At 49.7% G+C, this 26168-nt stretch overlaps 1 protein-coding gene across 2 annotated transcripts in view; it reads right to left on the bottom strand.

The window, feature by feature from the left end:
• The window catches only part of LOC140408389 (serine/threonine-protein kinase 32B-like), a 510363-nt gene that overhangs the window by 302083 nt on the left and 182112 nt on the right, over positions 1–26168 (bottom strand). The window lies entirely within an intron of this gene.

The following is a 26168-nucleotide window of genomic DNA, read 5'->3' as shown; positions in this document are numbered from 1 at the left end:
AAGTTTTGATTAAAGCAAGGTAACACCTTCAGGTTTTGACACAACAGCAGCTTGAAAACTGACTGCAGTCGAGATCCCTGGACTAAGATTGTTTTGCTGCCCTGTTACAAATGTCATGGGTTGCAGGCTATCCAGAGGACGACTTTAAACTCAAATAGTGCTGTGTAATTGGTTCCGTTTGCAAATGACTAATAATTCTTTCTTTTTTAATCCATTAATCAAAATCCAGGAAGCCCGATTGCCCGAAAACTGATTGCCGGGATAGAGAAAACAGTTTTACTGTTGAGAGAATCAACTTTAAGATTCTTTTAAAGAGGAGACGATCGGCAGTTGCCAAGAATGGGGTTGGTTCTTATCACAGCTCCCATAGTGGCTTAAAACAATTTGGACAGAAAGAAAAAAGAAACACCGTGGGTATTTGAAATTTATTTCCAGACAAATCACTCAGTTCTTAAAGTTGTACGTCTGGAATTCCTGTGGATTTTCTTCAGATTGTCCTTTATAACCCCAGACGAACTGTGTGAATGGCCACATCCACTCTTACTCATGGCTTTCTGCCTACCTTTCATTGAAGTTATGGTAAGATATTGAGAGAGCCGTGTGAAAACCGATAATCTTTTTATTACATTGTCTCTTCAAGCAGTTAGATGATATACTAACAAGGGAAAGTCTATAATGGTCATACAACTGTCATTTGTTGTTCCTCTTTGATTAAATAAATTTTAAACTTCAAAGATGTTATGATCAATTGGCTCAGTGAAGGTGTTTCTGATGCTCAATTGAGTTACCGCGACGACAAAAAGTTTGTCTGAACCATTATGGTGCCTGGTGCAGTTTGGCAGACGAAGGTGAAAAATGTGGATAACGCTGATTTCACATCAGAAGAATGGGTGTGCCTGTGATAAAAGCAAATTACTGCGGATGCTGGAATCTGAAATGAAAGAGAAAATGCTGGAAAATCTCAGCAGGTCTGGCAGCATCTGTAGGGAGAGAAAAGAGCTAACGTTGCGAGTCCGATGACTCTTTGTCAAAGATAACAGACAGAGAAAGTGGGGAATATTTACACTGTGGAGTGAGAATTGTCATGATATTCAAACACACACATCATGATGGACACACCAACAGGCAAATCAGAGCACACAACACCACAACCAATCACAGACAAGAACACCAACCACATAAAAAGCACGAGCACGACACCTGGTGGTCAATAGGTCTGGGGACAAAGAAACAAGAAAGAGCTGTTAAAACATCACAAGCAGGAAACCCCCACGTGCAGAGTGCAAAGACAAAACTGTACATAGTAAGTTTAAATAAAATAGCGTTGTACCATATACAACCGTGTTGGCTCATCTGTGTGTCAGAACACCCAACACCACATGGTACAGGAGTGGATCGATACCTGCCTACTAACCTGCCATTCTGGACATGGACCACACCGACGGACCGCAGCCGTTGCAGGTCGCGGGGAACCTAGGTACCAATTGGAAGCTCTTCAGGCAGCGATTTGACCTGTACATCCGTGCCACCGAAAAACAGAGTGCCTCGGATGACACGAAGATTGCAATGCTCCTCTTCTACGCAGGTCAGCACGCCACCGACGTCTTCAACTCACTGGTGTTCGAAGAGGGCGAAAACCAGTCCAAATATGACACGGTCATCCTCAAGCTGGACCAGCACTTTCAAGTTGAAGTAAATGAAAGTTTTGAAAGATACCTCTTTCAGCAACGCCTGCAAGGTAAGGAGGAGCTTTTTCAACCCTTCTTGACGCACCTCCGGATTCTAGCGCAGTCCTGCGGTTACGGCACCATCACAGAGTCCATGATCAGGGACCAGATTGTTTTTGGCGTTGCCTCTAGTGGCCTACGCCAGCAGCTTCTTAAAATAAAAAGCCTCACCTTAGCGTCTGCTGTGGAAGCCTGTGTCCTCCACGAAAATGCTACCTGCCGTTTTGCCCAATTTCAGGCGTCCGAGTTGGCACGGAGGGGGTCCCCAGCCGTCGAATCGGCAAGCCAGGCCGCCCACGACGTCGAACGCATCCAGGCCGTTGATTACTTCCCGACCCACGGCCCGGACGACAGCGGCCGCTTCCCGCGCTTTTCGCGGTCTCCCGCGCAGGTGCGCGCCAAAAATAACGGCCACAACGAGAGACGCACTGCGCAGGCGCGCCCACCGCAAGATCGCACTGCGCATGCGCAGTGGCGCAACGAACGCCGTGACGTCATGACGTGCGGCAATTGTGGAGCTCTACATTTAAAAGGGCAATGTCCTGCAAAAAACCGACAGTGCCTCAGATGTGGCAAGATGGGCCACTACGCAGCCCACTGTCGTTCGGCTCAACCCATGGATCCGGCGCATCCTCGACAATCTCGCAGACAAGTCAGGACCGTCCAGCCCACGCATCAAGACTTCCAGTTAAGTGATGCAGATGACCAGGATGCCTTCCGCGTTTCCGTCATCGATGTCAACAAGGTCAATGCCATCAATCCAGCCGATGAGTGGTGTGCCACCCTGACGGTCAACCGATCGCGCGTCGCCTTCCGTCTGGACACCGGCGCATCCGCCAACCTGATTGCATATTCTGCAGTCCAGGCCATGAAGGTCAAACCACCCATCACGCCATCCCGGCTCAAGATGGTTGACTATAACGGGAACGTCATCCCGTCCATAGGATCTTGCCAGCTACAGGTGACCCACAAGATGTACACGGCCACACTCCCCTTCGAAGTTGTCGGCTCATCAAAGGACTCGTTACTGGGCGCACAGGCGTGTAAGGTCCTTCACCTGGTACAGCGCATTATGTCTCTCTCTCCAGATGAGATATCCGACTTCCCGGATGCTGAGTTCCACGCAAATCTCCATTCCCTCCTTGCTCACAACCAGGAGGTTTTTGAAGGCATGGGGACATTGCCATACACGTACAAGATTCGACTCAGACCGGACGCCATCCCTGTCGTTCACGCACCTCGCAGGGTTCCTGCGCCACTCAAAGACCGCCTCAAGGCACAACTGCAGATTCTTCAGGACCAAGGGGTCCTATCCAGGGTCACGGAGCCCACGCCATGGGTCAGCTCCATGGTCTGTGTAAAGAAGCCCTCTGGCGAGCTCCGTATATGTATAGATCCTAAAGATCTGAATAACAACATCATGCGGGAACACTATCCCATCCCGAAACGAGAGGACCTCACCAGCGAGATGGCGCGAGCCAAAATATTCACCAAATTGGATGCGTCCAAAGGATTCTGGCAGATCCAACTGGACCCGGCCAGCCGAAGACTATGCACATTCAACACCCCTTTTGGCAGATTCTGCTACAACCGGATGCCATTCGGCATCATTTCAGCATCTGAAGTTTTCCACCGCATTATGGAGCAGATGATGGAAGGCATCGAAGGGGTACGTGTATATGTGGACGATATCATCATTTGGTCCACCACTCCGCAGGAACACATGCATCGTCTACGACGTGTCTTCACCCGCATACGACAAAATGGCCTGCGTCTCAACCGTGCGAAGTGTGCCTTCGGCCAGACGGAGCTGAAATTCCTCGGGGACCACATCTCAAGGTCAGGGGTCCGTCCCGATGCAGACAAGGTTAGCGCCATCACAGCCATGCCACGACCGGCTGACAAGAAGGCTGTCTTAAGATTCCTGGGCATGGTCAACTTCCTTGGGAAGTTCATTCCCAACCTGGCTTCTCATACAACAAATATGCGCCATCTCGTAAAAAAATCGACAGAATTCAACTGGCACCAATCGCATCAGCGGGAATGGGAGGAGCTCAAGCACAAACTGGTCACGGCACCAGTGCTGGCCTTCTTTGACACGACTCGCCCTACAAAGATCTCAACAGACGCCAGCCAATCTGGTATTGGAGCGGTACTCCTGCAAAAAGACAGCACGTCGTCATGGGCCCCGGTTGCATATGCCTCACGAGCCATGACCCCTACCGAACAGCGCTACGCGCAAATCGAAAAAGAATGCCTGGGCTTGTTAACTGGACTGGACAAGTTCCACGACTATGTGTATGGCCTGCCACGATTTACGGTCGAAACTGACCACCGCCCCCTGGTCAACATCATTAACAAAGACCTGAACGACATGACTCCTCGCCTCCAGCGCATCTTACTTAAACTCAGGAGGTACGATTTCGAACTGATCTACACTCCGGGGAAGGAGCTCATCGTGGCGGACACTCTTTCCCGAGCAGTGAGCACACCACCAGATGCGGAGGGGTTCGTGTGTCAAATTGAGGCACACGTAACTCTGACAGCAGCAAATCTGCCAGCTGATGATCCTAGTCTGGCCCACATACGCGCAGAGACGGCGACTGACCCCCTTCTGCAGCGAGTGATGCGCCACATGACGGAAGGGTGGCTCAAAGGGCAGTGCCCCCAGTTTTATAATGTGCGAGATGATCTTACCAACATAGACGGGGTCCTTATGAAATCACATAGGATCGTTATTCCGCACAGCGTGCGCCAGATGATTCTTCATCAACTACACGAAGGCCACTTGGGCGTCGAAAAATGCAGACGAAGGGCCCGGGAGGCGGTATATTGGCCGGGTATTAATGAAGACATAGCCAACATGGTGCTCAACTGCACAACCTGTCAGAGGTTTCAGCCGGCGCAACCTCCGGAAACACTTCTACCACACGAGATGGTGACGTCCCCCTGGGCGAAGGTGGGTGTTGACCTATTTCACGCGCTCGGCAGAGATTACATCGTTATTATAGACTACTTCTCAAACTACCCGGAAGTCATGCCTCTCCATGATCTGACGTCGTCCGCAGTCATTGGGGCCTGCAAGGAAACATTTGCTCGCTATGGCATTCCAAGGACTGTCATGTCAGACAATGGACCCTGTTTCGCCAGCCGTGAATGGTCGTCCTTTGCCGCAGCATATGGTTTCACTCATGTGACATCCAGCCCTCTGCATCCACAATCGAACGGGAAGGCTGAAAAGGGTGTCCACATCGCCAAGCGGCTCCTGTGCAAGGCGGCTGCTGCCGGATCGGACTTTAACCTTGCCTTGCTGGCCTATCGATCGGCCCCGCTATCCACGGGTCTCTCGCCAGCGCAGCTACTAATGGGTCGCTCCCTCAGGACGACGGTACCTTCCATCCTGGCACCAACAACAGACCATGAGGCGGTTCTTCGGAACATGCAACTGCAGCGTGATCGCCAGAAAAGTCAGTACGACACACGAGCGACGGACCTGCCCCCCCTGTCCTCCGGAGACAAAGTACGCGTCCATCAACCGTATGGTGGCTGGTCAGCACCGGCCGAAGTCCTCCGACAAGTGGCTCCCCGCTCGTTCCTGGTTCGCATGCCGGATGGTTCAGTGCGTCGCCGCAATCGGCGCGCCCTTCGCCGACTTCCACGCTCACAGCCACACAGTACGCACACGCCAGATCCTCAACAGGCTTCCGAGGATGACTTTGTGGAGCTGCCGCACATCACGCCCTTTCCATCGCCACCCATGGCCATGCCTGCACAGCAGCCGGTGGTTCTTGATCCACCCTTGAGGCGATCAACCCGAACTCGTCGCAAGCCCATTAGACTGGACTTATAATACCGTTCATATGTTTAACAAGTTGCACAATTTTACATGATAACCTGTTGTTGTTTATCGTTCCAGATGTCGTCTGACTGGACAACTGTTCAAGTTTTTTTTTTCCTTCTTCTCTCGCTCGCATTTATGTTATGTTATGGTACAACTTGGTTCATGTGACGCACCCGACATCGCCCCATGTACATAGTTCCGTCATATGCACATGCTGCACACGACACACACACACTCTTAGATGCACTCACGACACGATCATATTTATTACCACGTAGGCACATATCTTTGTAAAAAGGGGGGATGTCATGATATTCAAACACACACATCATGATGGACACACCAACAGGCAAATCAGAGCACACAACACCACAACCAATCACAGACAAGAACACCAACCACATAAAAAGCACGAGCACGACACCTGGTGGTCAGTAGGTCTGGGGACAAAGAAACAAGAAAGAGCTGTTAAAACATCACAAGCAGGAAACCCCCACGTGCAGAGTGCAAAGACAAAACTGTACATAGTAAGTTTAAATAAAATAGCGTTGTACCATATACAACCGTGTTGGCTCATCTGTGTGTCAGAACACCCAACACCACAAGAATGAAAGATGAGTCATAGCCACAGAAACCCAGGGAAGCCGGGTGCTAATGGCCACAGAAACTAAGGGGAAAGAGTGCTAATGGCAGTCCCCAGAGAGGACAAAAGATGTGAACGGTCAAACAGCAGAGAAACTAACATCAGAGAATGAACTGTAAATGTGGGGAGAGGGGAAGGGGGAAGCAAAGAGGAGAAAGATTAAGGAAAAGTGGGTAAGATTGGGGGGGGGGGGGGGGTTAAATATATATTAAGAAAGAAATGGTAAAAGACAGTTAAAATGAAATGGGATGAAAACAAATGGGTTGAAGTGGGGTAGAGCTGATCATCTGAAGTTGTTGAATTCGATGTTGAGACTGGAAGGCTGTAACGTGCCTAACCGGAAGATGAGATGAGATGTTGTTCCTCCAGTTTGCGTTGAGCTTCACTGGAACATTGCAGCAGGCCAAGGACAGACATGTGGGCATGGGAGCAGGGTCTTTTGTTAAAATGGCAAGCAACAGGAAGGTCAGGGTCCTGAATGCGCACAGACCGAAGGTGCTCAGCAAAGCGATCACCCAGTCTGCGTTTGGTCTCTCCAATATAGAGGAGACCACATTGGGAGCAGCGAATGCAGGAGACCAAATTGGAAGAGATGCAAGTAAAACGCTGCTTCACCTGGAATGAGTGTTTTGGGCGTGGGATGTTAAGCATGGAAGAGGTAAAGGGGCAGGTGTTACACCTTCTGCGATTGCGTGGGAAGGTGCCACGGGTGATGGGAGAGGTACTGGGTATGGTGGAAGAGTGGACTAGATTGTCTCGGAGGGAACGGTCTCTGCGGAATGCTGACAGAGGGAGTGAAGGGCAGATGTGTTTGGTGGTGGCATCACGCTGGAGTTGGCGAAAACGGCGGCGGATTATGTTTTGCATACGGAGGCTGGTGGGATGAAATGTGAGAACGAGAGGGACTCTATCCTTGTTCTGGGAGGGAGGGGAGGGGGCGAGGGTAGTGGCGCGGGAGATGGACCGCACACTGTTGAGGGCCCTGTCCACAACTGTAGGTGGGAAATCACGGTTGAGGAAGAAGGAACACATTTTCGAAGCACCATTTTGGAAACTGGCATCATCAGAACAAATGCGACGGAGGCGAAGGAGTTGAGAGAAAGGGATGGAGTCCTTACAGGGTGTAGGGTGCAAAGAGCTGTAGTCCAGATAGCTGTGGGAGTCAGTGGGCTTGTAGTGGATATTAATGGATAGTCTATTGCCAGAAATAGAGACAGAAAGATCAAGGAAGAGAAGGGAAGTGTCTGAGATGGACCAGGTGAAAGTGATGGAGGGGTGGAAGCTGGAAGCGAAGTTCATGAATTTTTCCAGGTCTGGACGAGAGCATGACGCGGCCCCAAAATAGTCATCAATGTATCGGTAAAGGAGTGGTGGATGGGGGCCCGGATAGGCCTGGAACAAGGAATGTTCCACATACCCCATAAAAAGGCAAGCGGAGCTAGGACCCATGCGGATACCCATTGCTACACCTTTGATTTGGAGAAAGTGGGATGAGTTAAAGGAGAAGTTGTTGAGAGATAGTATGAGTTCAGTTAGGCGGAGGAGAGTGGTGGTGGATGGGAATTGTCCGGGCCTCTTATCAAGAAAGAAGCGAAGAACGAAGCGCTCTCAGGCCATCCTGGTGTGGGATGGGGATGTAGAGAGACGTGCCTGTGAGGTGAATTCGTCGCCATGGTTTTCTGTTTCGTTATCCTAAGCAGGTTACTAAAGCTCACCCAAATCTTGAGGCTAAGTTAAACATCATCAATTTTATGGGGAATTAAAAATTGCCTATGAAAGTAATATTAAGATATAAGGGTCAAAATAATATAGGCCGAAGAATGTAACCCTCCACTAAAGTAGCCGAGAGAGATTTTCAGGTAAAGGTGTTCAGCATTTGCCTGCAATATAGATAGCGATATGTCAAGATTTTTTTTCTTTCAGTTAAAAAAGAAAGGAGATCATAGAGACATTTATGGCACAAAAGGAGGGTACTCGCTCAATAAATTCAAAGCGGATCTCTGTGACATAATCTGGGCAGTTCCTTTCCCCCGCTCCATCCCTGTAGCCTCGCAAGTTTATTTCCTTCAAGAGCCCATCCAGTTTACTCTTGAAATCATTCATTATCTCTGCTTCCACCACCCTTGTAGGTAGCATATTCCAGGTCATTATCACCCCGCTGTGTAAAGAAACCTCTTCCTCACGTTTTCCCCTCATCTCATGCCCAGAACCTTAAATCTGTGTCCTCTAGTCCTCATGCAACCAGCTGATGGGGACAGTTTTTCCTTGTCCATCTTATCCAAACCTGTACGCATCTATCAAATTTCACATCAATCTGTTTTGCTCCAAGGAGAACAACCCAGTTTTATAGAATTTAAGTCCAGAAGGAGACCATTTGGCCCATCGAGTCTGCACTGGCCCTTGGAAAGAGCACCCTACTTAAGCCCACACCTCCACCCTATCCCCCTAACCCAGTAACCCCACCCAACGTTTTGGGGCACTAAGGGCAATTTAGTATGACCAATCCACTAACATCTTTGGACTGTGGTTAGAAATCGGAGCACCCGGAGGAAACCCACGCAGACACGGGGAGAATGTGCAGACTCCGCACAGCCAGTGACCCAGCCGGAAATCGAACCTGGGACCCTGGAGCTGTGATGCAACAGCACTAACCACTGTGCTACCCTGTCGCCCACCTAATCTTGTCGATAAAATCCTCCATCCCTGGAATCATTCTGGTAAATCTTCTCCGCACCCTCTCAAGATATCCATCCTAAAATGGCGTGACTGGAACTGGATACAGAACTCCAGGTGTGGCCAAAACCAAAGCTTTGTAAAGGCTACAAATACTACAATGTTCCTGCTTTTCCATTCAGTGCTTCTATTTATGAAGCCTAACACATCATTTCCATAAACTATAGACATGTGAAAAGAATTGAAGGAAAGAAATAATTCCACTTATTAAATCCATCGCATCCACACAAGGTGCAGACATGCATGGGCTTGTCCCCAATAATGCTCAGGAGAGTCAAGAAAATAGAAAAGAAACAAATGGCAATTTAAGAAAAAAAACTGCAAAGCACTATTTCAACCCCAAAGGCAATCAAATAAACATTAGGAGACCATAGTAAGGTGCACATTTTTACCATTTCCTGGTCCACTTCTCTCAAGAACTTGTCACGCTCTTTTTAAAGGAATTCCTACTCAGCACACATATTAATAACCTACACGAGGGGGTGATTACTCTCTAATATTGAACCAAACACCTTACCTAATTGTTTTTAAAATGCCGTCTAGTTCACCTTCATCTTGTGGTGAATGTATAACTACTGATAATTCACCAGTGCCTGGATTATGTTATGTTATTAACCCTGTGGACTCCACCTATGGGCCATTGTATTGTGTGGCTTCACCCACAGGGGGATATGTTGGGGCATGTACGGGCCCCGCCCCTTTAGAGGAAGTATAAGAACAGCTGACCTGCGGGGCCACCTCAGTATTGTACCGGTTGCAGGCAGGCACAGTTCTAAGCTGATTAAAACCACGATTGACTTCGCCACATGTCTTCGAGTGAATTGATGGTCGCATCAATTTAATCAGCTTAAAATACTACTATAGAATCAGCCCTCAAACCTGACAGACTGGAACTCGATCCACAAAAATTAAATTTTTTCACATTGGCTTCGATGCTTCAAGGCCTATCTCGCCATCGTCTACGCCATCCGTCACTGATGAACAGGAGCTTAGCCTCCTCCACGCACGGGTGAGCCATCGCATTTCTGTCCAGCTCGACGAAGCCGCTTCCTATACAGCGGCCCTCGCACGAATCGAACGCCTCTACGTGCGGCCTGTGAACGAGGTCTACGCGCAACACGTCTTCACCACTCGCCGCCATATGCAGCCTCGCGACCCTAAAAATCGCCCCCCCCCCCACTCTTCGCAAACCTCACCGCCGATTGCAAGCCAGTCGCCACCAGAAGCAGGCGGTATAGCATGCAGGACAGAACGTTCATTAGGTCTGAGGTCCAGCGTCTCTTGCGGGAGGGCGTCATAGAGGCCAGCAATAGCCCCTGGAGAGCTCAGGTGGTGGTCGTCAGACCGGGGAAAAGTTCCGGATGGTGGTTGATTACAGCCAGACCATTAACCGGTTTACGCAACTCGATGCGTACCCCCTTCCCCGGATTGCAGACATGGTAAATCAGATCGCACACTACCGCGTGTTCTCCACGGTGGATTTGAAGTCTGCATACCACCAGCTCCCAATCCGCCCGGAGGATCGCCACTACACGGCGTTTGAGGCAGATGGCCGCCTTTTCCATTTCCTCCGGGTCCCCTTTGGCGTCACAAACTGGGTTTCGGTGTTCCAACGAGCGATGGACCGAATGGTGGACCAGTACGGGTTGCGGGCCACGTTTCCGTACTTGGACAATGTAACCATCTGCGGCCATGATCAGCAGGACCACGACGCCAACCTCCACCGATTTCTCCAAACCGCCCAAAAACTCAACCTCACCTACAACAAGGAGAAATGCGTTTTCCACACAACCAGGTTAGCCATCCTCGGCTACGTTGTGGAAAACGGGGTCCTAGGGCCCGACTCTGACCGTATGCACCCCCTCCTACAACTCCCTCTCCCTCACTGTCCCAAGGCCCTGAAGATTTTGGATTTTTCTCCTATTATGCCCAGTGGGTCCCCCAGTATGCGGACAAAGCCCGCCCACTATTTAAGGCCACCCTCTTTCCACTGGCAGCCGAGGCCCGTCAGGCCTTCAACTGCATCAAGGCGGACATCGCCAAAGCCGTGATGCACGCGGTGGACGAGTACGTCCCCTTCCAGGTGGAAAGCGACGCCTCCGAGGTCACTCTCGCCGCCACCCTCAACCAAGCAGGCAGACCGGTAGCGTTCTTTTCACGCACCCTCACCACCTCTGAAATTCGACACTCCTCGGTCAAAAAAGAAGCCCAAGCCATCATGGAAGCCATGCGGCACTAGAGGCACTACCTCGCTGGTAGGAGGTTTACCCTCGTCACCGACCAACAATCGGTTGCCTTCATGTTTGACAATGCGCAGCGGGGCAAGATCAAGAATGATAAGATCTTGAGGTGGAGGATCGAACTCTCCACCTACAACTACGATATAGTATATCGTCCTGGGAAGCTCAACGAGCCCCCAGATGCCCTGTCCCGCGGCACATGCACCAGCGCGCAAGATGACCGACTACGGGCTATCCACGATGACCTCTGCCACCCAGGGGTCACCCGGTTCGCCCATTACATCAAGGCCCGCAACCTGCCTTACTCCACCGAGGAGGCCAGAGCTATAACCAGAGACTGCCAAATCTGTGCGGAGTGTAAACCGCACTTCTATCGACCAGATAAAGCCCACCTGGTAAAGGCATCCCGACCCTTTGAACGCCTCAGTATCGATTTCAAAGGGCCCCTCCCCTCCAATAACCGCAACACGTACTTCCTTAACATCATAGATGAGTTCTCCGGCTTCCTGTTTGCCATTCCCTGCCCCGATATGACCACCCCCACTGTCATTAAAGCCCTGCATAGTGTCTTCACCCTGTTTGGTTTCCCCAGTTATGTCCACAGCGACAGGGGCTCGTCGTTCATGAGCGACAAACTGCGTCAGTACCTGTTCAGTAAGGACATCGCCTCGAGCAGGACTACCAGTTATAACCCCAGGGGAAACACGCAGGTGAAGAGGGAGAACGCGACGGTCTGGAAGACCGTCCTACTGACCCTATGGTCCAGGAATCTCCCAGTTTATCACTGGCAGGAGGTCCTCCCCCTGCGCTCCACACTATTCGATCCCTCCTTTGCACGGCCACAAACCAGACTCCTCATGACCGCTTGTTTGTTTTCCTTAGGGGAGCTACCTCAGGGGCCTCGCCTCCGCCCTGGCTGATGACACCGGCTCCAGTCCTCCTCCAAAAACACGTTCGGAGCCATAAGACAGACCCCCTGGTAGAGAGGGTCCAGCTCCTGCACTCCAACCCACGCTATGCGTACGTCGAACACCCTGATGGTCGGTAAGATACCGTCTCCCTCCGTGACCTGGCGCCCGCAGGCTCCAACACCACTCCCACTACTGCATCCCCCACACTATGTCCCGTCCAACCTCCCATGTTCAGCGCCCCCACCCCTATATGGTTCCCGCGCTCCCTCCCACCCACCGCACCGGTCCACAGGAATGGAGCTCCAGAAGAGCCACTCCCAGAGTCCACGCCTGTGCCCGCTCCGGACCCACTTCCACAGCCACCCGGACCGGCTGCAACACCAGTGCTTCGGCGGTCGCAACGTATGATCCGGGCACCGGACCGACTGGATCTATGAGCCCGTGACCCCCGCCGGACTTCATTTTTTAAACAGGGGGTGAATGTGGTGAATGTATAACTACTGATTATTCACCAGTGCACTGTATTATGTTATGTTATGTTATTAACCCTGTGGGCTCCACCTATGGGCCATTGTGTGGCTTCACCCACAGGGGGAAATGTTGGGGCATGTACGGGCTCCGCCCATGGCTCAGCCCATGGCTCCGCCCCTTTAAAGGAAGTATAAGAGCAGCTGACCTGCGGGGCCGTCTTCAGTATTGTACCGATCGCAGGCAGGCACAGTTCCAAGCTGATTAAAACCACGGTTTACTTCTCCACGTGTCTTCGAGTGAATTGATGGTCGCATCACATCTCAAGTAACTAGTACAGCTGCATAGAATCTAATTCCTTCACATTACGGCATACACAATAATTACAATAACAGCAACTCCTCTCTCTGAAGGTCCATCCGCCCCTTGTTAAGGGGGAAACCCCGCCCCCAATTACCGAGATAGTTCATACTCTGTGGTAAACATAGAACATACAGTGCAGAAGGAGGCCATTAGGCCCATCGAGTCTGCACTGTAGCCACCTAAATTGGCCAACTCCCGATTTAAAATGGCGAACAGCAAAGGCTGAAGGGAAATTCAGCCAACACAGGCAGAAACCAGCAGGTGCAGGTTTGCTGTGTATTTAACTCTGCAAAAGCCCAGACAACATCGATACCAGCGACCATCAGCATAATAATGTAGCAGCCATCTACATACAAATGAGCAATCCCCGGGAAGAATAGCAACATTTGGGACACACAAAACTAAGCCAGATTCCCCGGCGCCAGCAGGAGCCAACACAAAAGAGGTTAACGAACACCTCAAGACAGCCCATCGATCAGGGAACCGCTCCAGTATTGGAGAAATCGAACCAAGCGATTGGAACGAAGTCCAATCACCTAGAACCAGGTATAGGGTCCGCCTCGAAAGGCAGGAAGCCCCTGGGAACTATAAAGTTAAGCCCCCAAGTTCAACTCCCTCTCTTCTTCCTGCCCGGGTCACCCAGCAACACGAACCAACCTTGACCGTGACCGGTGCAGTGACCGCTGAAAGACCGTAAGTCTTAATTCAACGCTCGCTACGAGATAGGCGCTCCTAGCTATCAATCTGTACCAACTTCGAATCCCGCAGACTCAGAACCCGAACGAAAGGCCATTTGTTCCCCTGACCTGGTGGGCCAGTCCGAAGTTAAGTATAGGCCTGTTAGTCGTAGAAGTAGCTTAGACGTAGAATTTGTGCATGAGTAGCGATTACTGTGTATAATAAATGTGCTTTGATTTAAATCTTACTAATCGGTGTATTGAGTTATTGAGCATTATTTGGACTTGAACCTCGTGGCGGTATCATAAAGATACCTGGCGACTCGAGAGCAAAGGTAATAAAACAGAGCAATTGAACCAACGGCAAAGTTAGTAGCACCGACCCACTTAAGCCCTCACCTTATCCCCATAACCCAATATCCCCTCCTAACCTTTTTGGTCACTAAGGGCAATTTAGCATGGCCAATCCACCTAACCTTCACGTCTTTGGACTGTCGGAGGAAACCGGAGCAAACCCACGCAGACACAGGGATAGAAGGCATCTGGCTTAGTTTTGTGTGTCCCAAATGTTGCTATTCTTCCCGGGGATTGCAAGGCATAGAACCTGGGAACCTGGTGCTGTGAAGCCACAGTGCTATCCACTTGTGTTACCGTACTGCCCGTAAAGGCGTGGTATCTTATAGAACATAGTCCTTGGCCCCCGAGGGGGTCATAACACCCCTCCTTCCCCCCCCAACAACGTCCATGTCTGTAGGCCGAGGCAGAGGCCCTGTCGTTCGCTTGGGGAGGTGACGGTCCAGCATTGACGGAGCGGGGGTTGGATGTGAGTAATGCACCAGCGACCACCGTTTTCATGAGGGGCATCAAGACGGGAGTGGTGCAGCCAGTAAAGGCGCCAGCGTTGAAGGCGGCTGGACAACGATGTTGGGTGGGCCAGTGTCCATTTCAGAATCGGTATCCGAGGAGGTGTCGAGCATCTCGACCTCCTGGTCCTTGATGGGAAGAGGTGATGGTGATCAGTGTGTCGATCTGGGTGGTGCTCTAGGTGGTGATGGAGACTGTGGCAGTCCTGGGCTGGCCCATCCTCAGCTTGCTCCGGAGGTTCGTGTGTGCGGCGGCGGATGTGGTCTAGGTGGCGGCTTGCTTCATGTTCCTGTGCCTGGACCGAATAGGAAACCAGACTGGTTACCCTGAGCACCACGCCCAGGGTCCATGTGGTCCCGGCACCGAAATTCAGAACGTACACCGTGTTCCCGGGCTTGAAGTCGCAGAGTTGTTTGCGCCGGTCAGTGTCCGTCTCAGAGCGATGCGGTCGCTGGCAGGTCCATGAACCTATGTCTGGGATGACGAGGCTGAGGGGAGTGCTGAGCCGACGTCCCATCAGCAACTCCGCCAGTGCCACTCCCATGGTGGCATGAGGGCTCGTTCGGTAACTGAAAAGTAACCGGGCCAGCCATCTTCTTAATGGCCGGCATGAAGGTTTGGACTTGCCCGATCGGCCAACCCATTTTAGGCTGGGTGATACGGGGCTGTCTGCAAGTGCCTGATTCCGTTTGAGGCCACGAACGACTGAAACTTCCTGCTGGTGAAGGCGGTGCCGTATTGGACACCAACACTTCGAGTATCCCATTGGTACTGAACGTGTGCCTCAGCCTGTCTACGGTCACCTTCGTGGTCATGGTCTGCACCTTGTGGGCTTCAGGCCGCTTTGAATGGGTGTCCACCATGAAGAGGAATATTGCGCCCTGTTGTCCATCGTGGAGGTCTTGTTGTAAAGGCGCATGGCCATGTTCCAGGCCAACCACTCATGCCCCCCACAGTAAAACGCCGTCCACCACTCTCTGCTTCGGGAGCCTCATAGTAGATCATCCGGCAGGGCCCTTTGATGTGAGCTGGTGTTACCGTCAAAGAGTCCATGAAGTGGAGGGCCACTCTCACCTCTTCGGCCGAGGTGGGTGCCGGCTGCCTCATGGATAGGGGCAGGAGGTTCAATGTGTCAGCATGCAGGATCTGCATCCCGGGTGGTGTTCCAGTGAATACTCATACGCCGCTAGAGTAACGCACACCGCTGGACCCTGGCGGACATGATTGGGGGAATCACTGATCCTCTTTGAACAGCCCAAGCAGAGGCTTATGGTCCTTATAGACCGTGACTACGTGGCCATAGACAGAATGGCGGAACGTCCACATGCCAAATACGACAGCCAGGCCCTCCTTTTCGATCTGGGCACAGTTCCGCTCAGCATCAGCGAGTGTGCGAGACCTGGGCCACATCAGCTACTCCAATCCGTCGGGCATCCGGTGTGCGAGAATGGCACCGACGCTGTAAAGGGAAGCATCGGACGTGAGGAGAAGTGGTTTTTCTGAGTCAAGTGTGTCAGCAGCTTCTCGGATGACAGCCATCGCTTGACCTCTTGGGTGCCCTTTCTTCAATAATTGGTGGAGCGGGCTAAGCAGTGTGGCTAAGTCGGGGAATTTCCCAAGTAATTAACGAACCCTAAGGAAGTGCGGAGCTCGGTCGGAATTTGAGGAATGGGACCCTGTCAGATGGCCCGCCCTTTGTCTTCCACCAACTGAAGGCCATGCCCATAGGCCTCGTAGCCCAAATAGGTGACCCTGGGAGGTTAAAAATGCACTTCTGTCTGCAGAGGAGAACGCCAACCTGTTCAAACCGCTGGAGGACTTCAGCCAGGTTCTTCAAATGCTCCTTGTCTGAGGCCCCAGTGATGAGTACATCATCCAGTATACAACCCCTTGGGTAGGCCACGCAGGATGTCATCCATCAAGCGCTGGAAGATCACACTGGCCGATAAAACTACGAACGGCAGCCGGGTGTATCCGTACAACCCTCTGTGGGTGTTGACTGTAACGAATCTCCGGGAGCCTGGATCTAGGACCAGCAGTAGATACATCTGGTTCATGTAAAGTTTTATGAATGTTTTTCCCTGCGAGTTTGGCTTACAGGTCCTCGATGCGGGTGACTGGGTAACGGTTGAGGCGAGAAACCCGGTTAACTGTAGTCCCTGCAAAGACGCACGGACCCGTTGGGTTTAACACCTGCACCACTGGCACAGCCCAATTGGCGAAGGGGACAGGGTGGATGTTGCCCAAGCTATCCAACTCTGCATCAACCTTGGGGCATAGTGCATAGGGTACTCGGCAGGCACGGAAATAATGGGGTTGTGCGTTTTCATCCACATTGATTTTGGCCACTACGCCTTTTATTGTGCCGAGGCCTTTTCAAAGACTCCAGGAAATTTCGCCAGGGGTATCAACATGGCAAAAGACTTGGAGTCTGGCCTGTCTGGGTGGGTGAGGCTTTTCATAGAATTTACAGTGCAGAAGGAGGCCATTCGGCTCATCAAATCTGCACCAGCTCTTGGAAAGAGCACCCTACCTAAGCCCACACCTCCACCCTATCCCCATAACCCAGTAACCCCACCCAACACTAAGTGCAATTTTGGACACTATGGGCAATTTATCACGGCCAATCCACCTAACCCGCACATCTTTGGACTGTGGGAGGAAACCGGAGCACCCGGAGGAAACCCACACACGGGGCGAATGTGCAGACTCCGCACAGACAGTGACCCAAGCCGGGATTCGAACCTGGGATCCTGGAGCTGTGAAGCAATTGTGCTATCCACAATGCTACCGTGCTGCCCTTTTGATGAGTGCATAGGTGGGTCCCCCGACTGCAGTCGGTAGCATACCAGTTTGTCGCCCATCCCTAACAATTGCTTTAGTCTAAAGAAAACTGTACCCGCTCGATGTACTGGATCCTGTATCAAACTGCTCAAGCCGCTCAAATTTTCCAATGTGTGACATGTCTCCGTTCAGAGCGGAGGCATCCCTGGGCCTGGGCGAAGTGGGTTGGCGGCATAATGAATAATGGCTGCGGCAGCTCTACTGCACCCTCGTCTCCAGTGTAGAATCCAATGGAAGAGACACAGGAACGCAGGGTCGGATAGGAACGAACAAAGGATTTTTACGGTATACACAATAATTACAATAGCAACAACTCCTCTCCCCAAAGGGCCACCCTCCCCAAACTGCACACAGGTCGGGGTTTTATACTGAGAGGTTTCTCCTTGTTAAAGGGAACTCTGCACCCAATTAGCGGGGGAGTTCATACTCTGGTAAAGGCGGGAAATCTTATAGAATATAGCCCTTGGCGCCTGAAGGGGTCGTAACAGGGGCAAAAGCGAACAGGGGCTACAAAGCGAAGCGGAACAGTATCTCTGGCAGCAGCGCACCCCTCCCCAATGAACTCAGTGCTCGGTTCGAGCAGGTAACCAACAATCCGCTGTCGAGTGCCCCAGCAACCCATAATTCACCCATACCCACCATCACAGCTTCCAAAGTCAGATTGGCCTTCCTGAAAGTGAACCCCCGGAAGGCGACGGGCCCGGACGGGATCCCTGGTCATGCACTCAGAGCCTGCGCGGACCAGCTGGCAGAGGTATTCGCGGACATCTTTAACCTGTCCCTACTCCACTCCGAGGTCCCCACCTGCTTCAAGAAAACCACCATCATACCGGTACCAAAGAAGAACCAGGCAACGTGCCTCAATGACTACCGACCAGTGGCCCTGACTTCAGAAGTAATGAAGTGCTTCGAGAGGTTGATCATGAAGCGCATCACCTCCATACTCCCAGAACGCCTTGATCCACTGCAATTCGCACACCGCTGCAACCGGTCCACATCAGACACCATTTCCCTGGCCCTACACTCAACCGTAGAGCATCTCGAAAACAAGGACTCCTACATTAGACTCCTATTTATTGACTACAGCTCCGCCTTCAACACCATAATCCCAGCCAAGCTCATATCAAAGCTCCAAAACCTAGGACTTGGCTCCCCACTCTGCAACTGGATCCTCGATTTTCTGACCAACAGACCACAATCAGTAAGAATGAACAACAACACCTCCTCCACAATAGTCCTCAACCTCGGCGCCCCGCAAGGCTGCGTACTTAGCCCCCTACTCTACTCCCTGTACACACACGACTGCGTGGCAAAACTTGGTTCCAACTCCATCTACAAGTTTGCTGACAATACGACCATAGTGGGCCGGATCTCGAATAACGACGAGTCCGAATACAGGAGGGAGATAGAGAACCTAGTGGAGTGGTGTAGCGACAACAATCTCTCCCTCAATGCCAGCAAAGCTAAAGAGTTGGTAATTGACTTCAGGAAGCAAAGTACTGTACACACCCCTGTCAGCATCAACGGGGCCGAGGTGGAGATGGTTAGCAGTTTCAAATTCCTAGGGGTGCACATCTCCAAAAATCTGTCCTGGTCCATCCACGTCGATGCTACCACCAAGAAAGCACAATAGCGCCTATACTTCCTCAGGAAACTAAGGAAATTTGGCATGTCCACATTAACCCTTACCATCTTTTACAGATGCACCACAGAAAGCATCCTGTCGGGCTGCATCACAGCCTGGTATGGCAACTGCTCGGCCCAGGACCGCAAGAAACTTCAGAGAGTCGTGAACACCACCTAGTCCATCACACGAACCTGCCCCCCATCCATTGACTCCATCTACACCTCCCGCTGCCAAGGGGAAAGCCGGCAGCATAATCAAAGATCCCTCCCACCCGTCTTACTCACTCTTCCAACTTCTTCCATCGGGCAGGAGATACAGAAGTCTGAGAACACGCACGAACAGACTCAAAAACAGCTTCTTCCCCACTGTCACCAGACTCCTAAATGACCCTCTTATGGACTGACTTCATTAACACTACACCCTGTATGCTTCATCCGATGCCAGTGCTTATGTAGTTACATTGTATATGTTGTGTTGCCCTGTTATGTATTTTCTTTTATTCCCTTTTCTTCTCATGTACTTAATGATCTGTTGATCTGCTCGCAGAAAAATACTTTTCACTGTACCTCGGTACACGTGACAATAAACAAATCCAATCCAATCCAATCCAAAAAAAAATGCACTATTGGAATGTATGTTAAACAACCTTGCCTACACTCACTGGTCTAGCAGCTTGGCATCTGAAGGTTCACCTATCTTCACATTTTCCTCTATTATGAAGATCTCTGTTCGAAAGTATTGTCACTTTAACAGTGCGTCTAAATTGTTCCATGATCACACATGGATTTCCAAGTCAAAGACTCTTAGAAATGAATGATTTGGTAAATACACATTTTTGTCCTGATGTCTTATAAATTGTCACCTTTAAATCCATAATTGTTTTTAACTACTTTTATGATGCATTTTTTATAATGCTTAATTGTTTTCAATAGCATTAAATTTTCTGTTGAGCTGTTGTCATATCATGGGATTCATTCAAACTTTAAAAGACTTTGAAATATATCCCAAAGATTATATTCTCAAAAATGTTTGAGCCGGTGTAAATCTCAGTTTAGATTAAGTATTGTATTCTGTATTTTGACCTCATTTTCTTCCATTTCTGTCACTTTTCAAAACCCACTTTGCGTGAATTAATTACCCTAGGTAATAATACTTCTAATGTTCCTGGCCTTAATGTCATGACAATTTTGCTATTTTTAATAAGGAGCGGAAATCATGGACATATGATTTGATCGTTGTGAGGGACATTCGCCCTTTTCATAAACTCATGCAGTGCCCACTTCTCTCTGCTCATTAAAGGGGAGTTAGCAAAGGTTTCACTGTATACACTTTGTTAAAGTAATGTTAGTTACTGAGTAATTTAAAATAAGCTCCTCAGCAGACCAGTGGGGAAATTTGTTTAAAGTGTTTTTTTAGTAGATTTGCTGATTCTAATTTTTGCATAATCATTCAGACCCACATTATCTTTGTCCCTAACTGCAGAGATATCAAAAATGAATTTAAACCTTTAATCTAGATTATTTATTTAATCTGTTACAATGGAACAGATTGTTTATAAATGTACTTGTGCCGATGTCTCACCTACAGGGTTCGGTGTTCGAAGGGGTAGAATGTTTGCAGAGTTTCCTCAATCTAGCGTTGACACTTTGGTGAAGGGGTATCAGTCATTTTGGAAAAATGGGTGGGATTTTCCAGCCCTTCCTGCCAGAGGGATGGCGAGCCCGTGCGGCGTGTTCCCTGGTGACGGGACGGGGGAGCCATCCAAAACGCTGTAGACATCAGCGAGACAGGAAGATCCCACTGGCAACCAATGGGAAGGCACTTTCCCCGCTGGAAGACATGGGAGAGGAGTGAAGGCGTTGAAAATCTCACCCATAGTTTTCCATCGATCTTCGGACATGTTACAGAGGAAAAGCGAACAAACTTCCCAGAAATTCCAGGGCTTTTTTTTTTTAAATGAAGAGCCTTATTGTAAATGTGCCTCAAATTTCCCTTGGTGTTTGAAGTTTTGCAACAATTGAGACAAAGCAGCCTCAGCTAGAAAGAGTGTCTGAACACAAAACATTAGTCAAGGGGGATGATAAATGAAGCTCGTTCAGAATGAGAACAAGCTCCAAACTGCTGAAACGTCTGTTACATGTGTCGCAGTGCCTGCTTTGTGGATGTCCATGGCACTCTTGCTTTGTTATTAAAATGGACTATTTAAATGGATATTAAGAAAGTCAGGGAAATGATAAAATTCTGAAAAGTATTTAAGCAAAACTACTGAAATGCCTGAGAACAGATCTGTTAAGGTGTATTAACCCCACAGAAAGTGAAAAACCTGAACCTAGCTCCCAAAATGGAAAGCACCACATTGTCACCAGAAATATAATAGAAGGTAGACATCAGAGTACAGCATTAATCCATGAAACATTTTGGTTGGAAAGTGTCGCTGCTTGAGACAACACTCTGCAGACTTCCAATAGTAACAAAGGTGTTTATTAATGAAAGGCAATGGCTGATTTGTATACAGGCACTAAACGCACAAAGATGGGTCTTAGCTCTCTGGCTCTGGGATCCATACTGACTGTGTCCCTGATCCCAGGGCCATGTGCTAACTCACTATTGGCCAAGATTTGCACATTCCCAAGTGATTGGCCCTGAGCCTGTCACATGGGTTGCCAAGCCAGCCCCCTTCGAGAGGCCATGCAACCACATTCATCCCCCCCTTAATTCCTTATTACACTTTACACAATAACTATTTACAAGTTCCATATACGTGGTAAAAGACATGAGGGGAGAGAGAGAGTTCAAAGGATCAGTCGTTTCGCGGACCTTCGCGTCGTCCCCGGCATTCTTACTGATTGATGGTTAATTTTTAGCCCACACATTCTTATAGATTGATCCGGCTTGAGGACGAGGACTATGGGGCTGCCAACCGGGACAACTGAACTATGCCCATTTCTTCCAATCACTTAAGCTCAGCTTTGACCTTTCGATGCAGGGCACAGGGAGCTGGTCTGGTTATAAAAAACTTGGGTATTGAATCCAGATTAACATAAATGTTGGCTTTCACACCTTTGATACGGCCTAGCTCACTGTGGAAGACGTGCTTGTATCTTCACAGGACATCAGGCATGGTCTGTGCCCCTCTACGACAACCAGGGGAAGATGGACCTCTTGCTCTTTATAAGCCACCGGTGCGTTGGTGGTCCCTGGGATTTTCAGGATTTCCCCCATGAAAGTGGAAAGTTTGGCCATGGAGCTGCTCAAACTTAAAGTTTGAGTTCCATCATGAATATACTTGAAAGTCTGCTCCCACACAACTGTCACTGAGGCCCTGATGTTGACTTCCATTTTCAAGGGTTTACACTTCACACTTAGGATAATTTCAATGGGGGCTGTCTTGTTTATCTGGACTACATTCAGCCATTACATTGAGTGTTCCTCCTCAGAGACCTTCTCCACTTGGTTCAGTGGTGTTGGAGACTGCTGCTGCCTTTGTATTTTTTTTGCATTGGCGCGTTCCGCTTTGCGCAGCAACATGCTTGAATATTGCCTCTACAATTACTATGGAAGCAAACAAACTCACGACAATGGCTAGTCTCTTGGGGGTGGTTCCCCCACATCGAGAGCAGTCCTGTCTTAGATTGATAACCTGTTCTTTTCCCAGTCCTTTGACTTTGATCCAGTTTGGAGGATCGTGTCTGCATCTCTGCTCTGCCTGTGGTTCCTGCCGTGTCCCTCGCGGCTATACCATCCCATACTTGATTGACTTCCCCTTCGGCCACGATTTGAAGCTCAGTGGCACCTTTTTTGGAGCACTCCATTGCCTGAGCGATCTCGATCACTTTTTTTAACATAATGGTAGCTTCAGCCAGTTTATTTTGGATGTTGAGAATATGGGTTCCACAGCATATCACTAAACGTGGTCCTGAACTCGCAGTGCTCAGAGAGCTGCTGAAACCTGGCCATGAAGGCTGAGGTGGACTCTTTAGGGTCCCTGACAGCTCCAATCTTCAGCCCCTTGGTCAAACTGGTCACGTTTACCAATAATAGGCATTTTCACTCACGTTTTGAGCGTTACGTTTGAAGGCTCCATTCTCTGGTTGGTCTTTCTTTTTTTTTACAAATGCTCTTTCCCCCTTGAATCATGAAGTGCTGCCAGCTGCAATCGAACCTTTCACCTCACCACCAATGTGGTGGCTTGAGACAACACTCTGGAGGCTTCCAGTTGCAACAAAGGGGTTTGTTAATGGAATGCAAAGGCTGGTATGTATACGGGCACAGAACACACAAGGATGGGTCTGAGCTCTACAGCTCTGGGGTCCACACTGCCCAGACCCCTGCTCCCAGTGCCCTGCGCGAACTTACTATTGGCTGAGGTTTGCGGGCTCCTGCGCAATTGGCCCCAAGCCAATCACATGTTACCAAGCCCGCCCCCCTGAAAGAGGCTACGTCACCACAAAAAACACATATTCACAATTTGAGAATTTGGAACTGATAATACTCTTGTCAACTATGCACATGCTCGTCATAGCTTCTGTGTGAGTCCTGCTCAGGCCAGCTCTGTCCTTGCCTCTTACCTGGCACCTAAGGGCTGGATTTTATGACGGGCATCAGGACCCTAATGTCAGGCCTCTACGGGGTTCCCGAACCCACTTATGCCTTCAGCATGCCGGCCAGAGCAACATTCAGGAAGGTGGCCCCCCAATTGGCTTCTATCCTTTTAAGGAAGCTAGGTGGGCTCCTGATCCTGCAGATCCAATCAGAGGGTCTACAGCAATGTCAAGCCCCAGGAGGAGAGGAGGGTGCTGCCAAGGTTGGTAGGCAAGCTTGAGGCCAAATGCCTGAATGTGGTGGTGTCCTCAACAGCCTGCATAGGAACAATGAAATAAAGAGTTTTGAAGCTGGTGTGAACAACGGAGCGGAGAGAGAAACCCTCCATGTGATGAACGATGGACGGAGCTGTGATCTTTAGTCCCAGAATGCCCTCATTGAGCAAGGAGCCTTTGGCCCTGATGGCCTCCCAGCGTGCTGTAAGGAGGTTGCTCAGCTGGCAACCTTTGCACATGATCAGGGCTGTTCGGAAAATGCCACCACCGCCACAAAATGGCCCTCAAGTGGGACCTTCATCGCAATAATTGGTTACCCACCTCTGTGGTGTGAGACAGCAGTCCACCCAGGAGAAAGCCATCTGGAGGCAGGAGTGCATCAGGGAACCATCCCGATGGCCACCCCCGCACCCCTCTCCACCTCTATCCCTGTCTGAAAGGCTGAGAAATGTAGCCACTACTGCCAGTCCAATCCCGCAGCTCATAAGATGAAGAAATAACACTCACAGTCTCTGGTTGTGTCCAACTCTTTCAGACTTTACTGGTGCAGAAACAGCACTTAGGCAGAGCTATGGTAAGACCTGCGATGGGATAGTGGGCTGGGTTAGAGCTGGCAGAACTGCGAGACAAGTGGGATAAAATGGGTGGAAGAGGAAGGGATGAGCAAAGTGCCACAATAAACTTTCCGGGAGAAGCAGAGTACCGCAGACGACAGAGATAGAAATAGTGAGCTGGATTTTTGCAGAGCCAAGCCGTATCCGGAGACGATTAAAAATGGCGGGAAGGACCCAGATGCAGTTGTCCCAGCCTTCTATGACAGATCCTATTTTTGCCAGCAGGCCGGAGGAGTGAATATCACACAGGCGGGAAACCTAAATTCAAGCAAACCCCTTTTTGCTGTTTGAAGGGCCTTAACTAACCCACAATGTGGGAGTATTTTGGAGAATACTTAAACGGTCTTGAAGGGTAGATAAGTCCTGTTTAATTGTCATAATCTGACATTCTTTAAATTCACATCCTTTTAAAATGAAAACAAACAGGCTGAAACTGTCAGTTCGAGTTAAAAAAAAACTTGCTGGATAACTGTAGGCTCGACAAAAAAACATTGTCATCTGTTCCTGCAGATTCAATAAAGTTAATTTTGACATTTCCCAATGTTACAGCTGAGGTAATCATGAATGCTTGGTTAAGTTTCAAAATCTCCAAAACCACTATCTCGGCAGGGATTTGGATTTGGATTTTGTTTATTGTCACGTGTACGAGCAGCTCAACAGATCATTAAGTGCATGAAAAGAAAAGAAAATACATAATAGGGAACAATTGTAAGATAAGTGATGAGAGAATCTGTTTGGGAGAGCTCGCCACTCTCCGGCGCCAGGGCTGCTTAGCACACATTTTGATTGACAGTTTAAAGAGACTATTTAAGGATTATCCATGTTTGATATGGTTACTGAGCAAAGGTTTGTTTGCAAAACAGATTGAACACGAGTGGATTTAAAATATTTGAATGAGCTTCACCAGCTAGCGATCTCCTCCGAGCAATCCCCATTCATCCCACACCTGTTGGCCTGAGATCCAGCTCTGATCCCAGGGTCTCCATTGCAGTGCCATCAGCAGCCACTGCACCTCCTTGGTGCTGACAAGCAGCAATAGCTGCCAGCCTCCGATTGGCTGGCAGTTCTCGGCAGGCTGGACTTCCACAACAGGGGTTCTTAATCTTGGGGCAGGCCTGCCGCTGACCAGTTAAGTGCCTGAGTGGCACTTAATTTGGCCAGCCTCCATTAAAAGAGATGATAAAAGGTTTTTGATGGATCTCCAGCCGGTGGACCCAGAACCTCTCCACCCCCCCCCCCCCCCCCCCCCCCCGCAACCCCATAAAACTTCCCCCGGGTTCTGTTATCTCCCACCAAGTGGGAAACTGGGCCATGCACCTTAGCGGATCAGTGGAATCAACCGTTTTCAACTATTTCCGACATTTTGACCAGGAATCTGTTGGTCACTTCAGAGTTACAGTGGGGGTGTGGTCGAACGCACACAGATCTGAAAGGAGGCATTGGTAAGATGTGGGACGAGTGGTTCAAGGAAAGTGTGCGGGTTGCTGCTTTGAATGTGGGAGGAGGATTCAAGACATTATCATACTTTCTGGTGGTGCAGTTGATGAAAAGTTGGGAGGTAGCACGAAGGAGAATCGGGCTGAGAGCCAATCATGTTAATTAAAAACTGAAATAGAAACACAGCTCTGAATCATGTGGCTGGAACATAATAACGTTGAAACGATGCATCACAATCATATTTTTACAGATGCTTCACTTACCACTTTTAAACATCGACGGAATATTAAGTTAAGTGGAATTATATTGCTGCAGTCTCTTTCTGTATTGTTTCCGGGGGTACATGCAGACACATACACAGA

This window comes from Scyliorhinus torazame, chromosome 3 (genome assembly GCF_047496885.1).
Source record: "Scyliorhinus torazame isolate Kashiwa2021f chromosome 3, sScyTor2.1, whole genome shotgun sequence".
Lineage (NCBI taxonomy): Eukaryota > Metazoa > Chordata > Chondrichthyes > Carcharhiniformes > Scyliorhinidae > Scyliorhinus > Scyliorhinus torazame.
This window is presented reverse-complemented; position numbering and strand designations above follow the sequence as displayed.